Source organism: Austrofundulus limnaeus, unplaced genomic scaffold, assembly GCF_001266775.1.
Source record: "Austrofundulus limnaeus strain Quisiro unplaced genomic scaffold, Austrofundulus_limnaeus-1.0 Scaffold618, whole genome shotgun sequence".
Taxonomy (NCBI): domain Eukaryota; kingdom Metazoa; phylum Chordata; class Actinopteri; order Cyprinodontiformes; family Rivulidae; genus Austrofundulus; species Austrofundulus limnaeus.
The window spans coordinates 72,470-78,653 of record NW_013953020.1 but is presented as its reverse complement, the minus strand read 5'-3'; the positions used below and the strand labels follow the sequence as shown (position 1 = coordinate 78,653).

Genomic DNA, 6,184 nt, shown 5'->3' with positions numbered 1-6,184 from the left:
CACTAGAGGTTTAAAACAAGTGTCACTGGCCAGTGTTGTACTTTATACAAGTATCTTATCATAAAATGACTTTGGTAAATGTTAGTCTCTTCTAAGAATATCTAGTGAAAGTCCTAAAGTATTTGACATACACTGTACTTAAGTATCAAAGGTAGATTTCTGATATAAATGTTCTGAAGTATTAAAACCAAAAGTGAGCGGTTAGAATTTTCAAAATATTTATCAGGAGGTGGCCTCCCCAAAAAAACTTTTTTCTAAAGGCCATAATATTATTTTAGAATGTTTTTGTTGAAAAATTTGGGATACACTCATCTACCTGTTTCAGCTGTGTGTGTGCACCATCTTCATACTGTACTACAGAGGTCTGATGTGTCCTGTTGGAGTGTGACATAAACCAATCCGGTGTCAGAAATGTCTAATGACAATTAAATTCACTAAGGAGGTGCAATGTATTTGGATAGTTTTTTTTATTTACAAGCCAGAATAAAATGGGAGTAATGTTTTTCTTCTTATCTTTTTTATGTAAGGAGTAAAAAGTACAGATAATTGTGTGAACATGTAAGGAGTGGAAGGCAGTGCTTTACTCAAAGTACAGAAAACCAAAATTTATGCTGTACTGTACTTCATTTATGTCATTTATGTTTTATGAATTATTTATTTATTATCATTTATGTACTTATTTAAGTACTGTAACAAATTATTTGTACTTAGATACTTTGCAAGATTTGGCAAAGTTTTCATATGTGCAACCCACCTATTCCACGCTACTACTCATCCCACAAATGCATGTTCCTTACAAATGTGGCACCATTTCAAAGGGAATGCTTCCCGACAACATAAGACCTACAAGAAGCATTGTTACAAAGACAGAATACCAAACACAAATTTCCTTAAATTTTGTGCCTAGTTTAGTTTCCTTGCTGATTTGGAAACAAAGATTTAACCGGAGAAGCTTTGTCTAAAAATGCTAGAAAAATCAGGAGTCACCAACATGGACAGAATCAAAGTTAGGTCAAAGAAAACCCAGCTGTTCAGTCACACAAACATTCCACTGGTGTACGATGTTTTAAACAGATTAAAGTCTGAAACATTTAAATTTAGAAACAGTGAAACCAACCCGAAGTACTTGGGCTTACAAGGAAAATACATTTTTTTAAAATAAAAAACAAAACAAAACACTGAATATTGTGTTAAAGAGGGAACTTTGAAGCTCATTCTCCTAAAAACAAACTGTAAACAGAAGGAAAATAAAATATCATTTACAGACAGAACTCTGCGGGGGTAAATAAACCACTAATGATATTTGACAGAAAGTAATGAAGTTCAGGCTCTTCTCCTTTCTACCAGCAGATGGCGCCTGTTTGACGTGATGTTTTCCTGCTGGATTGGAGCCGGGCCTCACCTCATCGTTTCAGAGGAAACAACCCATCTGGACCGTGCGTGGGCCACAGCTGAGCCCCCCAGTGATGAAGCTCGGTGCCAAGCTCCCCTCTGCAGTGAGCTGACTGGGAGTGTTTGGGTGTCGGACTGGAAAGGCGTGGCAGTGGGCTGAACCACCCCAGGGTCCACTGACCTGGGATGAGCTGAGGCCCTGAAGCAGCCCGACAAAGAAGAGCTGGTGTCACCGTGTCTCTGGTCTTCCCCTGCTCCACCCGAACACGGCCCGGGGCTGTGGGCGCGCCACGCCGCGGACACGGTGCTGAGGATGTGCTGAGGTGAGATACTGCTGCTGCTGCTGCCGCTCGGGGCTTATTCAGGTCCAGACAATGATGGGGAAACGACTGGGCGTTGTTTGGTGTCCTCCTGGCGCGTGCAGGAGCTGTGTGCGCGCTCTTTACCATCATCATGTCTGAGAAGATGCTGTCCATGTCCTGCTGCTGTTTACAGTGCTGTACAAGGACATTAAAAGGAAAGGGGAGAGAAAAATATAAATAAATAAAAAATGCGATCATTGTTCCGCTTTCTGTCGCGCGCATAAGCTTATATCGCACACGCTTCTGTAAAACTGAGAAATTCTAACAATCCTTTTATAACAATTAATAATGATCTCTTGTATTTGGGTTGTGCTGCAGAGKGAAGCAGTCTGTGATGTCGGCGCTTCCGCCTCGTTGTGATGGGGCTCTTTTTGTTTGTTTTGGTTTTGGCTCCTGCGGGTCCATCAGGGCTCCGGACTGTGTCTGATGGACTCTTTATTAGAAAGTCGAACTGAGCCTTTCTGTGATTTATTTTTCTTTCTTTCCCTGAAGACGTTCGTGCCGGTGCGGCGCTGAGCCGAGCTGCCGCCGCTGCCTCAGCCTGCAGAGCTGGAAGCCATTATCGCATCCTGCTGGTGCTGGTGCTGATGCTGCAGCGCGCGACTGTTGCTAAGCAGCCATGCGGCGCGCGCGGGCCGCTCTCGGGATGAGGAATGGAATCTTTTGTTGTTGKTGGTGTTTAAAGGAGGGGCTGTGGAGTGAGTTTTGAAGAGCTCTGTTGTGTGTGAGCTCCGCTTTGAATACCGACTGTGATAGAAATTAGTTGAGTTTTTAAAGATCAGAAGTCTGAATCGATCCTGACTAATTTAATTTTGCCCCTCTGAAGTGGGCTTCTGTAAAAGTTATTAACCATGAATATCTAACAGCCTCAGTTCAGAGAAACTGTGACTCTAACCATTGATGAACGTATTTTTCTACATTTTAAAAATGATTCCAGTAACTTCCACAGTGGTTCTTTGCAAACACTATTTTTGTAGACATATCACACCAACACATTACATAATTAAATAAAATGAGATAATTATTAGAAAAAACTATAGTGAGATTAGGCAGCTCTTGTCCTTTCTGGGGTCTGAACAGGCAAGGATGGTGTAATGTTTCACTGAAATCAATGTGGAATGCAACACTGATAATGTGTTAAAGTTTAAATGTCAGTATTTGCATGAACTGCTATATTTTTTTGACTACCAGTTTGTTTTCTTTTAAATCTCAAATTTTGCTTTGGAAAGGTCTGTTTGGACAACATGTCTGTGTGGGCCTAATTCTAAGCTGGATTTTGCTGTTTGTAAAGGACTTTTTTTCTTTCAAATTTCACAACTGTTTGCTAATTTTACATCACCCTAAGTTTGCTTTGCACAGTCATGTTGGCAGAAATATTGCAAAATTCCTGTCAGATTTGACCCCAGGCTGTACCAGAAGTGTTACATCTTCCAACTRCTGTTTGTGCTCAAATTCACCATAAAATATGTATATACTGAGAGTGGTGTGAAGGAAAACAACATTCCCATATCTTTTAGTTTTTTTTATGATTTGGTCAAACATTTGTATTAGGCTCAATCACACAGCTAACTCAGTTTTTTTGTTCAGACTTGATTTTTTTTTTTTGTATTTTTTTTGTGTGTGGTTGTTCACACAATATAATTTAAATGTGACCAACCCCAGTGTGAGCAGTGCACAGCTCTGAAGTTACCTACATGTGCAGATTGTGTGATGTCGCACACTGTGTGCTGTGTGTACAGAAGCAAAGATGAATGCTACATTAGCATGTGGATCCATTCTGAAGTAGCTGTGGAATAGGGACAACTAAATTATCTGCTCTGCTTGTTTTGTCCAATGTTTACGTTTCATCTTGCAACTTCTCACATGGTCCTGTAACAAATGATATTTGGAGCAGAAACGATGTATTGAAAGAAATAAACTCAAGTATCAATCTGATCATGCTATTATCGATACTATCCTTAATTTATTTAATAGGGACAGACACACATCGACATAGACAAACTGAATAAAACAGCAGTCCCRTGTTTGCATCATGGCGCAATAGCAACAGCTAATTCGCAGCACTTGTCCCTAGATGGGCTTTTAAAAAAAAAACTCTAAAAATTGAAATGATAATCAGTTAAAATAGCACAACATACTATATACAAACAGTGAAATGTAATACATCAAAAGTGAGTACAGGTCTGTTTTTGACGTAACCAGAGTTTTGTTTGGTTTTTGAACATTCTAAAACTGGTTACAGACTTTAAATTAACAGGAAGTGAATTCCAAATTGTAGATCCTCTCACAGACAGAGCACTGTGATGATGTCCAATGATGATGGTGTACAGTTTCATGACATGACAAATCTGGAAAGTTGAAAGAGGATGAAGCAAATGRAATTCTGTTGACCTGAAGACCTGAATGAATTTGTTTTCTCCAACCTCAATGATGTAAAATGTGTAAGGAAATGTGACTTGACTTGTGACTGTGTTGGACTTGCGACCTGTCCAGGGTGTACCCCACCCCTTGCACAGTGACTGCTGGATATGGGCACCAGTGACCCTGAGAGGAAAAAGCGGGTAAAGATAATGGATGGGTGGATGGATGGACTTGACCATTCAGACTGCAGTTCCCCACATATKTAAAAGACATGGGTTGGGTTTGAAAAKAGTATTTTCCATGTTCAGACTGTCACGATGATATGGGTCACATACTGGATGCCCACATAATGGTCCCTGCAGTGAACAGCCATTTACAAGTCTTTGTGCACATAGGTTTTTTATGCTATAACTACATGGACCACAAAGTACGCACTATTATACATTATGTAATATACTGCAGACTACTGGCCATCCACTGCAAGTGCAACAAATTTCCTCAAATTCAAGATGGTCATCAGAGAGCAAATCATGGTGAGCAGATTGGCAATTTCCTGTTAGTCCAAGAAGATTTCTGCAGTTAAAAAAATATGGAAACATCAAGTAGCCACTAAAGAATAACGGTGCTTTTATTTTTTCTAGATATTAACCTGTATTGGGAGAAAATTACAAATTGATCCCCTGCACTAAATTGGACGTAATGCATCAGTGGCTATATTTCAACAGTAATTTATACTATTACTCTGACTGTAATATGCACCATCTGCAGCAAGTGTTTTAGCAAAAAATAAACTGCTTACATCTTAATACGTAACTTGAAAAGTTTTTAAAGAAAGAAAAGGGCATTGTTTCCAATATCAGAGTAACAATAAAGCTTTATGTTTCATAGAGCTCAGATAGAGTTCATAGAAAAGCCTACAAGATAGTGTAGCTACTGACTCAAGTGAGGATGAATCTAGAAGATTTGATGAGTGGTTGTCTGAAAAGAACTGGAAAATTAAAAGTAATGATGGTTAGGGTTATTACATTATTTTAAAATCTCAAAATGTGTGCTGTTTAAACACTTTGGAAAAAAATCCTGGCTGAAGTTAACATAATACATGCATGAAAGTGTTCAATTAAAGCATTAAACACCCAAAAACTACATACAGAGCTGTTTAAATAAAGTGTAGACATTACTGCCATTACCTTTAGAAAACAAGATGTGCAAAAGAAATATAGTTTATTAAGATCAAGGAGTTTAAACAGCAGCAATCCACTTTGTTTTTGGCTGYGTTTGCTCATCAGTCCTGTCAGAAWGAAACTGTTCCAACAAACTGAGGCTGCTTATAAAGCTAAGACGTTAAATGTTGATGACTTTTACACAACACTCCACTTCAYACGACCCAAATCTCTGTGCTTTATCAAAATAACTATGGAACAGGCAGAAAATCAAAAGTTACTCAGCAGAGTGCWCTTAGTAGCTTTCTCCAGTTTAGTTCCTGTAGTTACAGCAAAGAAATGGCTCYTTTATTTTAAATGGACACAGTCACTGGACTACGCCTCAGGCTCCATTTCATTTGATCCTTAAAGTACTTTTTACTTTCGGATTATTTATTTATATTTAGCACACTTTGGTGAGATGGAAGTCAACTCTGCCTTTTAAAGAGCATACAGACCCTGCACTGCAAAGAATCCAAAATATTCACTGTACATCYATGAATCATGGAGGAAGATGTTAGAGGCTGCCCTCTATCAAATGTTTTACATTTGGCTTCACTTATTGAGCTAAATAAAGACAATATGCTTGTTTAAGAAACATGTTGTGCCATTTAGTTTTTTMATTTCATTTTGCAATATTTTAGTTAGAATATAATGTCTTGTTAAATTTGGTTTGTAATCTACAAATAAAACTAGATGTCCTCAGTTGCATGAAAGGAGAAAATATTTGTAAAAGAAGCTAAGACCATTAAAAAAACTTCCCATAAACACTTCCTGATTATTTAAAAAATATGTAAAGATTTTTTTTTACAAAACCAACAAAAGGGCCTTTTAAACAACCATTGCTGTTAATGAATAGCTTATCACGAT

At 38.3% G+C, this 6,184-nt stretch overlaps 1 protein-coding gene across 6 annotated transcripts in view; it reads left to right on the top strand.

Moving 5' to 3' along the window:
- Window positions 1-1,373: 1,373 nt before the first annotated feature.
- add2 (adducin 2 (beta)) overlaps window positions 1,374-6,184 on the top strand; it is a 26,196-nt gene continuing 21,385 nt past the window's right edge. For 3 of the 6 annotated variants that reach the window (XM_014027126.1, XM_014027125.1, XM_014027121.1), the window contains exon 1: window positions 1,376-1,715. The gene's annotated coding sequence lies outside the window, so the exon portion shown is untranslated. Of the gene's footprint in view, window positions 1,716-6,184 lie in introns of all 6 variants that reach the window. The other 3 variants (XM_014027128.1, XM_014027127.1, XM_014027123.1) reach the window with 2 other exon arrangements.